Source organism: Sitodiplosis mosellana, unplaced genomic scaffold, assembly GCF_009176505.1.
Source record: "Sitodiplosis mosellana isolate CC-2019 unplaced genomic scaffold, AAFC_SMos_1.0 Smas_scaffold_6191, whole genome shotgun sequence".
Taxonomy (NCBI): Eukaryota; Metazoa; Arthropoda; class Insecta; order Diptera; family Cecidomyiidae; genus Sitodiplosis; species Sitodiplosis mosellana.
This window is the reverse complement of record NW_022601432.1, coordinates 3,650,299-3,666,543: the sequence shown is the minus strand read 5'-3', so window position 1 is coordinate 3,666,543 and position 16,245 is coordinate 3,650,299. Positions and strand designations below refer to the sequence as shown.

The 16,245-nt window shown below is 38.0% G+C and overlaps 1 protein-coding gene across 7 annotated transcripts in view; it reads right to left on the bottom strand.

The window, feature by feature from the left end:
* The window catches only part of LOC129576907 (frizzled-2), a 51,612-nt gene that overhangs the window by 9,843 nt on the left and 25,524 nt on the right, over positions 1 to 16,245 (bottom strand). Inside the window, exon 1 of one of the 7 annotated variants that reach the window (XM_055463021.1) lies at positions 14,137 to 14,156. The exons of the other annotated variants lie outside the window; for them this stretch is intronic. The gene's annotated coding sequence lies outside the window, so the exon portion shown is untranslated. Of the gene's footprint in view, positions 1 to 14,136; positions 14,157 to 16,245 lie in introns of those variants that run through there. 7 annotated transcript variants of the gene reach the window in all.

The window sequence follows — 16,245 nt, the reverse complement described above, 5'->3', positions numbered from 1 at the left end:
ACACAGATTGCTTCAATCATGCTGCACGCTTCCAAAAGTGGTAGCTGTTACTCGAAGTGATCAATTCACGTGGGATTGCTTGCAGATGGATGAAGTAAAGCAATGAAATGGCCATACGCATTGCATTGCAATTGGCCGGAGCCGGCTTTAAAAACATGAACCGAATTGAAGACATAAGCCAAAGGGCATAATAATGTGAATATTTGTGTGCGTTCGCTGTTCGCACAATCCATTGATTTTTCGCATTTACATTTTTTGCCGATATTTATTTATTAGTGTTAACGACATCGATTGTAATTATCACTGCGAATCGACTGTGAAATCAGCATCCGTCGATGTATGCAGCGAAATAACATGCACCGCTGCAAAACTCAAACGAAGAGAGAGAGGGAGAGACTCAGGTTATCTCTCTGGTTGTTGTCTTTTTCTTGTTATCGCTCTCTCTCTCTCTCTCTCTCTTTCCCTATCTCTCATACCTTCATTCCTCGCGTACTGCGCTCACTTGAGCGGCTCGGCTGGGAAATGAGAACGTTTCGGTTGTGTATCATTAAACCGTTACTTCGTTTGTATTTCGAACATTGCCTTATAATACTTAACAATTTGCGGCTGCATATTATTATAATTTTCTTGTATCAAGCAATCATCACATCCTTACGTTTAACCATCTGAAGTTTTCATCATGTTAGGAATGAGATTATTGTGGTATCGAGATGGTTGGTTTGGTTACTTGCAGCCAGAGCTGCCTCTATCTCTGCATTTTCTTTTGTTCTACTGTGCCATTTGGCTGTTATTGTTGTTGCGAGTAGTCAACAAGCGATTTATTCAAAAGGATATGGCCTGCGGCATGCTACTTGCCATCCATACACCGCTTACGCCATTCAGACAGACTTGTGAAACGGAATAACCAACTCTTCGATTTACTGAAGAAATATGTTGTGCGTATTTTTCAATTGTCGCTTTTTTTCCCTTCTTTGTGCACCCATCTCTCTTCCAATTTAAAACGAAAGAGAAAGAAGACGAAGAGAGAGAGAGAGAGAGAGAGAGAGAGAGAGAGAGAGAGAGAGAGAGAGAGAGAAAACGATTCAATTGAAATAAACTGATGATTTTTATGATGCATTTCAGTTTTTGTTGCAAACCAGATTCTTTTTATCATACTTTTTCTCCGTTTCTCACTCGCGGACGCGCGCACACACACACACATTTTTTTCTTTATTCCTAAGCAATCGCGTTTGGCGTCTGAAATAGCCTTTGGTTAAATGGTTAGCATTTTGAATTGAATGAATGCAAATTATTTTTAATCGGATCCTCAAGCGAATCAGTCCACTCAGTTCAAGCATTATTCTATTCAATCACAATCGCCCCTATCACCATAACTGTGGCTTGGATCTCAATGACGATTGAATGGAATGATTTGGTTGGAGAAAATTAAAACATTTGCTCGAGACAATTGACTACGTAAAAATGACTGATTTAGTTATTTTGTTGTTTTATCTCTTTCATTTCCTTCTTCTCCACTCTCTCACTCTAAAGTTTGCAGAGAGAGAGAGAGAGAGAGAGAGAGAGAGAGAGAGAGAGAGAGAGAAAGAGAAGGAGAGAGAGAAATGGTTGGCTCATTCCTCATTTCACCCAGTTCTAGAGCCATGTTATGTAAGGCCATTAATACATTCATAATTCTTATAAGCCACGCGATTACTATTACTACCGCGCCAGCATTCAAACGAAAACATCATAAAAAGATGCATACAATTTATGGACTAAACACACACACACACACAGCACAAAACACAAAATGGTCTTATTTATCTTGCCACAAAGTTTCCGAGATTAAGATGAAAAAACACAATATGAAATAACAACACAGAGCCTAATTCTCTTCAGTTCCCATCCGTTTTTCCTCAAACTCTCACCCGATTTTCTTGGGTTTTTTTTTTCTCGTCTGTTGTGTTCTCGTTTTTTTTCTCTGTATATTCCTTAACATTTCACACAGCGTTTTAATGTGAACTTTGTGAACTTCAACAAATAAAACACACATGCCATGAAGATCTTGATGTATATTTTTGGTTACAAAAAAAACACACATTTCCGAAAAGGAAAAAAAACCGTTGTGCGCGTCGATGTGAAAAGGATAAAAATAGTAATCCCTAATGCCATTGAAATGAGACAGATGCAAATGTTGTTTGGCTTTTTTTCCACTTGGTTTTTGCCTGTGTGTGTGTGTGACTTTTGAACGGAAGACACCCTCCCGTTCAGACAATAAAATTTATGACCGCTCTAAAAGTATTGCTCAAATAATTATCTAAGATTATGATTAACACAAACAGTCGGCATGTCAATGCTTGGTATACCGGAATTTATTTTCATATCAAAACGGAACAAGAAAAAAATCATGAAGAAAGTGAAGAAACAAAATGTGAATTGGAGCAAAGATAATCCGAGAAAAAAAAGAGAGAAATGAAACATAAATAACCACAGTTGAAATTGCAGCCTTAATTAACATTTGAATTCCAAATGGAAATGCGGAAATTTATGTGTTTTTCCTTCATTTTTTTTCCCCGTTGTTGTTCTCTTTGAAAGTAATGCGACAATTGAACTTGGAAAAATGGAGCTGTGACCCGAATTTCCTTTTTTTTTCATTTGAGCTTCGCTTTGATCTTTTCCACCTTTTAACATTTTCTGGCATTGCGCTTAACATTTCACTCAACCAATGCTTGACATTTTGGAACATTGTTCAGTAATTTTGTTCTTGAATCTCTCGGAAACGCGACAAGTACGACGTCTCAAAGTAGACAAGCACCTCAATGCCGAAACACGGATACAACATTCATATTCGACACAGACAAAGTAGAGACACAAAGAGAAATGCAGAAGAAGAAGAAAAAACTGATATTCATAATTTTCCCTAGAAATATCACAGTTTGTTCATTGTTTTAGTTTCAGTTGTCAACTGGATAAGCAAATATCAAACAAAAGAATCAAGTCGAAGATATGAATATTCCCAAAAAACTTCACACAGTGTGAGCCTTCTTATCTATTTACGTTGTGATTTATGGAAAAGCAAACCGCACCGATTTTGATTGGAATGCATAATCACATGAATAGTTCTGGCTAAAAGCGAACTAAAAACGAGCACGTTCAATAGAGAGTCAATAAATCGAGTCTTTGAATTGGACTCGACGCAATGGATGGTCGGCATGAAATATGCCAGCTGAGAAGAGCCAGTTTGTGTCGTCGTGTTCATTGGTTAAATTGCGAGAGATAAACAAATGGCCCGAAACGAACGATCGATCGACGGGTGGTTTGTGATGTTCAACAACTTGACTTAGACGCTCGTATGTTGAATCTAATACACATTTAAAATTTACGAAGTGCGTTAATTGATGCAGCAAACAAACAGACAGCAAAACTGAAAAGAAAAAAAACAACGATCAAGCAAACGCGTTCTTTTCATGCTTATTCGTCTATTTTTTTTCTCTTCATCTTTCATTCAATCGAAATGTTATGTGTGTTTGTGTCATAGCAAACTAATTTTGAATTCAATAAGCGTTTCTTCGTTGATTTGTTGTTGTTGTTGTTGTTGTTTTTTTTCGTTTTTCTTCCACAGACAATTACATTTCTCATCCGCATCATGAATTTATTGGCTTTCTGGAAATACATAAATATGCAAACGATTGGCCGTGTCATCAACTTAAAGATATGTTAAAAAATATTGAGGTACGCAGTTGGTTACTCCGATGATGGATACAAATGCGAGTATTTATTGTGCAATGATTAAATGCTGTGTGTGTGCCTGTAGATTGAATGGGAATAAAAAAGCGCACCGTATACATGAGACAATGCTGTAAGCGCAAAGTCAGCATTATCATCTTCGATGTCATTGTCGTCGTCGTCACACCATCGCCAAGATCGAAGCTAGCACATACACGAAAAACAAAATCAACGCACACGATAACAACCTGCCAATCGAAACTGTCATTGTCACCCAAAGTGAGTTGACATGAAAATTTATTTTATGAACGGCATCGTTATATGAGTGTTATCCGTCTCCCGGCGCGAAATGCCTTGCAACATTATATCTGGGCTGGGTGCGAAAGTGCAAATGTGACGGGTGTGTGTGTGTGTGTGTGCACGCCAAACGAATGAGCATTTACGCCTGCCATTGGTACCATTGGCACGACGTGCGTTCTGAATAAGCTGCGCGCACAAATCCCAAACAAATCTACTTCACACGAACAATCGTGGAAACGCCAAAGAATCGAAATAACAATAATCATAAAATCAAAATGACGATGACGATTATGATCAAGCCCGGCCAATTAACACAGGTACAAACGAGGAGATGCGAGCGCATCAACCAACTGGCTGACCGAATGGTGCAATGGTGAAACAAGAGAAGACACACCATCTCCGGTGATCATGTTGTCCGGACGAACATGTTCGTATATCGCATACTCAACGACGGTTGACAATTAATTGAAAATCGCACGTAGATGAAATAATAGACGCGATCGCAAAGGTGCATGCTGCAATTTAATATGGTAAAACCGAACAAGATAGATCAAAATACTGTGAATGTTGCTCGCTTGTTCATGCCCAAAAGATCGGCACAAAGATCACGCATATTATACGCGCAGCCGTAAAATATATATTTATAACAGCAACGCATGCACATGGCAAAATGTTGCTTGTGAAAAAAATACACCATAACTCGACATGTGAATATATTATAATCCCCGTAGTGAAATTTAATAGGCAAAACATGAATGCACAATTTATGGGCGCATAAATAAAATTTGCCACTCATTCGGCGGCAGCGGCAGCAGCGACGGCGACCAGATTAAAATTTTTATTCAATATTGCACCTCTCGATTAATTTATTTTTTATAAACGGACAAGATGAATATTGAATTGAGTTAGTGTCATAAAATATTGTGCTGTAAATCGTGCTCGTCGCTGGTGTATGAACTCAAAGTGTGAACTGCACTAGCCTTCTATTGATGGTACAGTCTGGCTGCCTGCCCGCCAGTGCTGTTTCTCGTTAAGGCGTTTTCTGTTTTGCATTTCATTGCAATGCGCACATTTTACCATTCGAGCAAATAAATTAAATGAATTACAAGTTTTCTGGTTTTGGAAGTGGTATGAAAAACATTTTTTTTTTTACCTAAAACTATTGATGGAAATGTTCTTAATTCCATTCGATGTTTCAATGACCCAATAAAATACACCAAAAATGCCCAAACAAAACCATTAGCATTAACTTTATTGGTGAATGCACAGCAATGGGATGTGAAAACTTCTTCGTGGCTATCAAATGCATTCCCATCTCTATCTTTTTAGGATTTCTTTCTCTCGGTCTCGGTGTGTTCGATCGACCGAACGATGCTGAATGAAAAACATTAAAACACAAAGTTGAACATATGTGCGGGGCAATCGATCTACGTGAAATTCCGTTTGCTTGTTGTTTTCCATTTTCCAAAAATAGATATCTGCTGCGAATTTGTTTGATCATCAGCATGTCTGCCCCGAACCAACACACACAATCGGCTGTGTATCTAACAGGCACGCGTATACACACCTCAACTCGTGTGATTGGTGTTGTTTTTTGTTCGAACGCCACCAAGGAAACGAACTCATCAATTCTACTGCTGTTGCTGTTGCTGCTACGGCAGCGGCTGATTGTTTTTTTTCTGTTTCCTTTAGTCAAATATTGGAGTAATTCCGATAGAATGTGGTACAAAATTTATGAACAATATTTTTCAAGAAAATATGTGCTCGGTTGATCGAAACACGGCGGTTCATGGGACGCTCTCTCTTGCTCCCTACATGAGAATTATCAACGAAAGGTAATGAATTGATTGTTTGCAATGCGTTGGCTTGTATCCGACACTAAATGTCGGCGTCGGCATCACTCTCTCTCTCTCTCTCTCTCTCGTTCCATCTCGTTCACTCACTTCTTAATGAATGTGTCTATTTTGGTTGTAATATTCAGATCGACCGTATGTGTATGAAACTTTACTCAACTCGGTGTGTTGTTGGTGTGGTTTTTTTTTCTTTCTTGTTTCTCTATATTGATACAATTTAAATATATCGTCTATATAAACGGCAAATTGGTACGTGGTCGTTATTTTTTGGTTACTTGATTTGATTGTTTGTTTTCGTTTTGTGCAGTTCGTTGTTTTTTCTCTCCCCCTCTCTTCCTTTTACTCACTCTATCTGATTTCAAAATCGACAATGTTTATGGCATTTCGTGTGTCAATTATTTTCGATGTTTTTTTTTTTTCTTTCTTTCATTTCTCAAGTTCTTGTTGTGTGTGTGTGCGCGCGCGCGCGCTTCGAAATCATTTTCGTTCACTCAAACGGATATTGACCATTAAGTTAGTGTTTTTTCTGTTGCTGCTGCTGCTGCTCTGCACTCGTCTTCTTTGTTTTTTTTTCGGTGGGCTATCGATTTGCTGCTCTGACTCTCAATATCTTTCATCTCAACGAGGCCGTATATCTATTGGCAGCTAGTTTATGTACCGTATGCCAGGAAACAAATCGTGTAATACGCTGTTGTTTATATCGTTAGCTATTCGAGATTTTTCTTTTCTCTCTCTCTCTCTCTCTCGCTCTCTCTTTCGCGCTCCTTCTCTCTCTACACAAGAGTCTCATGTCTTCATTGAGTTTACAATGTTCAATCCATAAACATGTAGCCCGTTTGATTTTTTCTCTTCTATTTGATCGTTTGTGAAATCGGCGGAAATTATGATTTAGCAAACGTTGCAATCGTTTTCTATTTTATTGCAATGTAGCTACAATATTTCGATGTACGTCTTCAGTGTTAAAGGACAATCAACAAACAGCGAAGAAGAGAGAGAGAAAATAAAACATCGACTTGAACATTGTTTCATACGTTTGTGCAAATCTCACAAAAGCTACTGTTCTGGATCAGAGACGAAACAAACGTCTGAAAATGGTCAAAAACTATATGTTTTTGCCTTGCTTTGCGATCAATATCTGTGCTACACATGCGTTTGTTTCAATTTAATGGATTTATTTATGTGCTGCTGCTGTTGCTGTACACACAGACACCCATAATTCCTTCATACATTTGGCAATCATTTTTGGCTCAGAGGAAATAGTTAAATATGAAATTTGGTGTGCGTGGGCCGCCACCGCAAAATATACCATTGATAATTTTCGTAAAATAGTTTCGTGTGCTGGGTTTTAACCACGCGAATAGGCAAAATATTTTGTCATTTATGTCGGTTGTCATGTGTTTTGATTCGTATTTTTCGTTGTTGTTGTTCATACTGATTGGTTCACCAGGGGCTGCGATCAAATTTTTTTTCCCCTGAATAAGCTTCAATATAACAAATAATGATAATTTGTAACGATTCTATGACCTTTTTCAAATATTTAACCGATATGCGAATATTTCGCCGATATACCAATATTTCGTACTAAAATTGGTAGAGATATTTAGATGACGCGCACTTAAGCTATTGCTCAAGTACCACGTAATTAAGTACTTATTTATCAGTAGACTTATCATGTCATTTATAGTGTCATTTATTTGTTGTTGATGATATCAGGATCAATTCTAAAGAACATTTAAAGCTATTGACCAGTACTACGACAATTGAGTACTAGCTTAAGTACGAGGAACTAAAACTTTATCAAGTGTAATGAACTTAACACAATATAAGTTAGGTACAGCGCGTTAACCAAAAGTACGTGGCACTTAAACGTGGATTTAAATGAATTCGCTGATTTATGGTTATTCTTCAAAAATAAGCGTTTATCTGCATATTGGCGGATATCGGCGTACATCGGTCTCTATTGTTCTATATTTTTGTGTTGAATTCACATTAAATGTACACGATTGACACGAATATTCAATTTATTTCACTAATTCACACTGATATACCAATGAATAGCGATGAAAAGCCAATAATATAGATAATAGCGTACGACCAATTGATATTTTCCCCTAGTTGGTTCCCTTTCGGTTGTTTCGCCAAACTGTGCCCGTTTTTTTTTCAACTGTAAGAATGACAACATAGAAAAAAAAAACTCAAAACTAGAAACCTCATGTTATCATGACAGAATTATTCATGAATACATGCGAGTCATTGGAGCAACAAAATAAAAAGAAGCAAGAACGACGAAGCACCGAAGGATAAATTTGGTGAATTTGCACTTTGCATACGCTTTATGATCAATTTGTGTTTCTAACAGTTGTAAAGTCACATAGAATTGTGGGCTTTTTTCCCTTTCCTTGCATCATGTGTTGTTTCTTCGCACATAAATTTCAATCTATGCTGCACTCTACTGGGCTGGTGCTGCACGTCATATCACTTTTGTTCGGTGCACAATTTGCAAGCGGTTTTCAGGCGCAAACGAGAAAAAAAAGAATGTAATGTAAGAGTGAGTGAGTGAGTGCGCCTGTAACGAACAGAAAAAAGAAGAGGAAAAAAAAACGCACCAAATGGAACTTAACATGACGAACACTAAATAGAGCAATACCATGGTGCTATTTGGAATGTATGTAAATTGTAGTCATAGACTAGAAGAAATACGAACCAACCAACGAACGAACGAACGAAAAAAACAATCAAGATATATGAAATAAGTTATGGCATTGGGAAGCAATTTTCGGTTGCATCATACACAGACGCGCCAGCTATGGCTGTTTGCCTGCCTACCATTTTAGCTAACAAGAAAATGATGCAGAGCAACAGAGAATATGCCAGCAAATTATTAGATAAATTGAAAATTGCAAAATATATATGGTAGCCGGTACGAATATTACACACAGGCATGGTGCGGTAACAGCGGTAGCAACAAATGCCAATGCGCACTTTACAAAATGCAAATATACATTTCGAGAGGAGCAACAAAGACAGCGACCAAATGTGTGAATGAAGAGAAAAAAAAACGGCTGTGCACTTTTTTCTGGTCTCGAAAAAAAGCATATGGTCTAGGAAAAATGTTCGATACATTCATTAGAGAGTGTTTGTGAGAGATAGAAAGAGAGAAGAGAAAGGGAGCACAACACTTGATTTGTGAACGGGAAACTGGCTGTAAAACTATTCAACAAGCAACATTATTCCTGCGTCACTAAATTAAGACAGCCAGTTTTTTTCTTCTATTTCTCACCCGATACACTATTCAAATTGCACATCGAAATATGCGCATAGAAAACTAACGGCCGCGACCATCGTTCGCTTTTTTTCCCTTCTTCTTGTTTTGCACTCAAAAACAAATAATATTTGATTTACACCTTTTATAACGTGTGCAACCGGGCAAAATGTAATCTGGGTGCTATGTTCACTTTGGTCTTCTATTCAATAATCATTTCGATAGCATACGAACTGAAATTAAATTTTTTTGTTCATACATTACAATCAGAGAGAATTGTACAAGAATTTGTACGCCCCAGAGTGTGAGCATCGAATAAATTCGTATTATAACTATTGGTATAGAATCGATTCTGGTGGAAGCAGCCGGTTAAAAGAGACGATAAAATTGTTTATAGTGTTGGCATTCAGGAGTTTCTGGATGATTTTCGAACGTAGCAAACTGTTACATTTGCATGTTGTGTGACTGGGATATTGTGTGGTGGACTCATGTTATTGCTGCACCTTGAAATCATGTTAATTACAACAGCGCGCATTAAAAATGGGGGGGGGGAAACACTAAATTTAATAAAAAAAAACCGAGCCAAAGACGTGCTATTTATGGGGTGTAGATAATGTCTATTGTAAACACTAATAAACAGTTTGTACATTGAATGGTGGCGGCGGCGACGACAACGGCTAAAAAATGCAAACCATTCGTTATACTCCTTTTCATAAAGTTTTTCTATGTTTTTCTGTCGTTTGTCTCTACTTTTCTGTTTTGCATGCATGAAACGGATCTCAATACCTCCTCTAGTGTGTGTTCGCAATAGAATGTTGAAAAATGTCTTTGTACACATTGTAGCCTTTTTGTGAGTAGCGTCTTTGTGTGTGTACATACATGCTTCTTGCTTGCTGTTTGATATGAAGGTCGGTGTTTTACTGATCTTAATAGCGGTTTCCGGTAAGTCTAAAGCCGAAATGCAGAGAGGAACGAGAGACGAAGAGAGAAAAAAAGGGATCGGTACATATTTTCTCCTGCGATCTAAGTACGATTTGTTCGTATTCGGTGCCGATTTCAACTGGTTCTCAGATTTTGAGCATAAAAGACGCGCTTGTTTTACGCACTGCTTCTGTCACAGACACACATACCATTCTAATGAATACCAACAACACACGATGGCGGTTTTTATGACGGTGCCGCAAACGGTGGTTTGGTGTCAACAAAAGCCAAAGGTAAATACAGAAGGCGAAGATAATGTGAATTTATGTGTGCATATATGAGTATTTTTCTATATGATTTCTTTCATTTGTTATTTATTCACGTTGTACAAACATCATTGTCGTCGTTTTCGTAGCCGCCGTCGAACGTCGTCGTCGTCGTCATTTTCTTATCGAACGAACCAAAAACGGCCCTGCACTGCAATATCTATATATTTATAATAATTTTTGTTGTGAATTGCGCGCGCGGGAACCATCTATACTCCTTACAAACTCTCTCTCTCTCTCTTTCTTCCACTCGGTGCTGTTTCGTGAGCCAATGCGCGGAGTTTTTGATAATCACTTGGAAGTCAGCCGATAGCAAACAACAACAAACGCCAAGCAAAAGTACAATTCAAATTATTTATGTTTTTCGTTTATTTCCCACCACCGTACACGCCATGCAACTCTCTATATACGCTCTGTGTGTGATGTGCTGTTACGGCGCGCACTTTGTGTCTTACTCGCTTTTCAAAATAATTACACATGAAAAACATTAAAAGGTGGAGCGACGACAACACAAATATTTGATTAACATTACAATTATAATCGACTTTTCTCCACTCTTTTTTCACTGTTTGTTATCTGCGAAATGTATCTAGTCGCGCGATGTTGTTGTTGATGTTTTTTTTTTTGGCTCGAGTGTCTTGTCAGTGGCAGTGAGTGGGAGAGAGAGAGAGAGAAAGAGCGACACAGTGATCTGGGAAAAAACAGTAATGTTTGTTTGGCTGCCGGATCGGAAGCAAACACCATTAAATTATTTTACATTTCAATCGACAAATGCCGTTAGCGATTCGCTCATTTTGACTGCAATTATATGGATCTTTGTATCATTGCAATCTGGAACAAAATGCATTTTTGCGCCACATGTGTCTATTGCACACACACACACACTCACACACTCACAATTTGTGAGTCACAAACAACAATTGCAAACAAACACAATGCGATCGCATTGAAAACTTATTTAATTATATTTCATTCAATCGGAAATTCCAACGCATGCCAAGCGCTTTGCTTCTCTCGCACACATTTTCTTCTCACACATTTGCACTGGGTCGAGCACGAACAATTGCCATGCAATGGCCAAAAGTTAAACACAAACTAATTACTGGGCTGACTTAAAACTCTCCATCAATTAATTGGGAATGACAGTTTTTCGCATGGATTCGTCGGAAATTCCGAGAGCGGCGAAAATTCAACAAATTTTCGAACAAAACAAACGAGAGGATTTTTCTTGAATCCATTCAACTATTTTCTATATATTGTTCTGTATCGATTTCTACAGCATTTCATTTTATTATTCTCTCGCCAAACAGTATGGTTCTCTTCTTGTCGCTGTTTTGTGTGTGTGTGTGTGTGTATCGCTGCTCTTATTGTACATTTTCATTTTCTCGTCCTCTCTCACACACACACATATTGCACACTCCATCAAAAGTACGCATTTTTCATAGTATCCCAGACACATAGTTTGCAGTACACCACATTGCCAGCTACATTGCACAGACGTATACAAAATGAAAAACAACAAAAAAGAGCGAGAAAAGAAGTAGAGAGCAGAAAAAAAACACAACCCAGCTATATATCGTCTTTCGAAATCGTTTTTCCTGAATTGCACAAAATATAATAAATTATTTCGTATAAATCACTAAAGTACCAAGCGTTCTTCTTCTTCTTCCTCTTTTTTTGAAAGAAAAAAAAAACGACGAATAAATTGTTTGAGACAAAGAATAACGATTTCCCTTCTGCCAAGTGTGCAGTTCAAATTTCTCCGAACGGCAAGCAGAAAAAAAAACATCACGTCACACATAGAGACACTTTTTTTTTTGCTTTGAACGTCCAGTGAAAGGATATTGGATGAATAGGATTCACTTGGTGCCGTTTGTGAATAGCAGTGAATAGTAGTGAATGAATGAAGTACAGCTCTGAAAATAAATAAAAATGGCATAGCACCTTCCACTTGAATCGATCAACATTATGGACATAAAGTTGATGCAACGACAGAATGAAATTAATTCCTTCGACGATGCGTTTTCTTCTTGTTGGGTCCAAAGCGCAACTCAAACGAGAAATTCTCTCTTGAGAACGAGAGAAAAAACAACGAATGAGAATAAAAAAAAAGTTCACCAGAAAAAAAAAACCGATGAAGAAGAATGTTTGATGTGCACAATGGTGAAAAATTGATCGAAATTGTCAGCGCGCTCCGTGAATGAGACAAAGAGTGAATTTAATTAATTGGCGCATTGGCAAAATGAATCTTTTCTTTCTCTTTCCCTCTATCCCATCTTCATTTACTGACGATTAAGTTAAAAAAAAAATTTTACTGTGGCCGAATAAATAGATGTGTGATTATCAAATTACACTGAGTTATGTGTTGTTTGTTTAACGGATATGCAAGACGCGGTCGAGCGCACTTTGCTTGGCAATCTGTATACGTATATATTGGCACATGAGCAAAGCAGAACAAGGCATAATCAGCAACCAATACACACTGTGCTAACCATCAAGCAAGAACAGCCGAAGAAGACGACGACGACGACGAAATACACATCATCAACGAAACGAAGAAAAAACAACAGAAAATAAAACGGCACCACAACACGATATCTGATTAAAACGAAAGCCAGCCAAGAAACGAATAAATAAAGAAATACGCATATTAATATATTGGGTTCCAAACGTTCCATCTCTTCTTCTTCTTCTTCTTTTCTGTGTAAATTTAAACGCTGGATTCGGTTGTGTTCTTTTTTTTAATTCTCTCGCTCTTTTTTCACTGCTCCACTCGCGCGCTCGCTCATTCTTTCTCTCTTTTATTTGGCACCGTAGTTCACAGCACGACCAATGAAAAAACAAAATAAAACGGGCAGCCAGAGGAGAGTGGAATAAGAGAAAGAAGAGAAAAAAAATCAACGTGAGCGAATCAACAACAAAACACTGGGAATCCAGAGATATGAGATCTTGTTAAACGAATTTTTAGTATGAGATGGTTAAGATGGTTATGTTTTAATTTATTGGTAGAAGGCAACAGTATGAAAAGAGAAAAAAAAATTAAAATAACACGTAAGCCGAACCAAATGTGGCAGCATGAGCCAAACAGACACACACATATTCATGTGTGTTTGTGTGGAAGGAATCAAGACCAGTGAGAGCGCGAGGGAGAAAGAGAGCGAAAAAAAACACCCATCGCAGCGACAAGAGAGCGGAAAAGCATGAGCAAGAAACCAAGATGAGGATAAAGAACACAACATTCGAGCAGCATGCACAAAACTAAAATAAGAAAATACAACATTCACGGCAACAACACACCAAACACAGCCAAATGAAAGCAAAAACAACAACTGCAAACATCGCGCCGCTCGGCTCATATTGAACTCAATACTCGATGTCTCAAAAATGAAGCGAATCGAGAGAGAGAGAGAGAGAGATAGAGAGAAAAGCACAGCGAACAGCGAAAAATAACGAGAAAAAAAACATTATATGTGTATCGGGTATAAAGTGAAACGACAAATGAAACAACAAGCATATCGTATCGCTAACTACTATCTGAAAATGCAGCTTCAGGTGAGTTCGTGAATATCGAAGTGTGTGCTATGGTTTAATGTCTACATAGAAATATCTGCCGTGCTTTTGGCACACTGTGTCTTGTTGCTGCTGCTGCTGTTGCTGTTGCTGTTGCTGTTGTTGTAATGTATATATTTTTTGCTCTCTGTTCTGTATCACTTGGGTTATATTTGTTTTTTCTTTAAATTTCATTTGCCAGATTTGTGTTGTTCATTACCCGAGTGCACGCTGAATTTTTGTGCAGATTTGACTTGCACGGCAGCAATTCTCGGCTCGGCGCGGCTCGTTCGCTCGCGCACATAGTCCACTCACTCTCTTCTACACCAACTGACAGCCGAGAGATAGAGAGAGAGAGAGAGAGAGAGAGAGAGAGCCTCGACAACGGTTTGTTTTTGGAAAACAAACAAGGCAGATACAATTTTCGGATGGCGAACACAGAACAACAACAACTGAAAAATCAACAGCACAGCCAATGCTGTTCTGTCTGAAATTTAAGTATTTGGCGTTGAATGAGCGCGAGCGCGCGCTCGCGACACTGCACGATTTCGCCCAAATCGTACTGTATGTGAAATCTGAAATTATCGCATCGATCTGTCGGTTGTGTGTGTGTGTACGGTCTCTGTCTCTCTCTCTCGTCCCTTGTCTTATGCTCGATTTTTGCTCACGACTTATACGCGATGTCGTTGTGGGTTTTTGGCTGGTGTACACTGCTATTTGGTTCGATTGATTGGTGCATTTGGTTGTAGTAGAAATGAAAACAAACAACAGAGAAAAAAATAACCAAAAAGATACCAAAGATCCATGCAAAAAGTGCTAGACTAAAGAATAACCTTTCGCGGTGGCTTTCAAATGGGAAATCTTGAATGAAAGCCATACCACACGATACTTTTCTTTCACGATCACAATTGCTACCTCTCTTTTTTTGCTGATTCCATTCCAACAAGCGCTGTGCTTATCGCATGCTGCTGCCGATCATATTATTCACTGATCGTGTTTGTATTGCCATTAATATGACTTGTTTGTTTATTGTTGGCTATTAATTAAAATAAATATTTTTTAATTAAATTCTTATGTCCAAGCAAAGCCAACGCAGCCGCCACCGCCGCTGCTGCTGCTGCTGTCGCTGTCGCCGAATACACGAAACAAACCACCAAAGAATATGGCAAGAAGACCAATGAAGTAAAAATGACAAACCAACAAACACTCGTTATGCGTCGCGTATAATGAAAACAAGATTTCGAATAATTTATGGACATCGATTTCATGCCAAGATCAATTCAAATTGAAATAACACACAACAGTTATATCCAAATACAAAATTGAGTCGAAATGACTGTGTCTGTGCGAACGCGCGCGCGCTCACTCGCCTTTGGTCGGTCCAGAATGAAATATATATATATACATACGGCAACGATCGAAATTCATTTGTCGACGTATTTTCCATAGCATGGATATGAAGTTAACCATCGCAAGTCTCTTAATTACTCACGCAGATATTTCTTGATGGATTAACAACGATGTAGCAGCAGCACATACATTTTTTTTTGGTTATTATTAATTTTCAATCAGGAAAAAAAGAAGATATTTTTCTCAAAAACTAAAGCATGAACAATTGATTTCTTTCGTCTCAGAAACCGAAAGAACGAAGAGGTAGAGAGAGACAAGGGACAAAAAAAAATTCATTATTTATGTGCGGCTGCATCATTCTTTATCGAAATCGATGTTATACAATGTGTGATCGATTTTGTTTTCTTTTTGATTTCGGTTTTCATAGATCGATCAATGATAACAAGTTTCGAACAAAAAAAAAACGATAGAAACAAGTCAACAGCAAACGAACGAATGAAGGCAACACGAGACACAGACGAGAATAAAGAAGAAACGAATGACTGAAGAGAGAAAGAAAACACGTTACCAAAATTAAAAGAGGCAAACAACGGTGGCAAATAAACAACATTCCTCGAAAGGAAAATCAAAACGACACTTTAAAAGAAAACATGACATCCTCAACAGAAAAATACAACATGATGTTTGCATTATTTACATGTACTTTTAGGTTGAAATGTTTCTGTTATGCGCTTTTTTTTCGTCATCGGCAGCGTCGTCGATGTTCAGCTGAGATTCTTTGAGCTACCAAAACGTGATGTCTCAAAGTGGATATATCTCTTTCTCGAATGAAAATACAACGATGTTCAAAATTGATTTCATTTTTTCTGCTTGCCTGCCCCTCTGTCTCTGTTTCCAGGTTAAATGCATTTCAATAAATACATATTTCAAGTCACACACACACACACACACACACACACACACACACACACACACACAC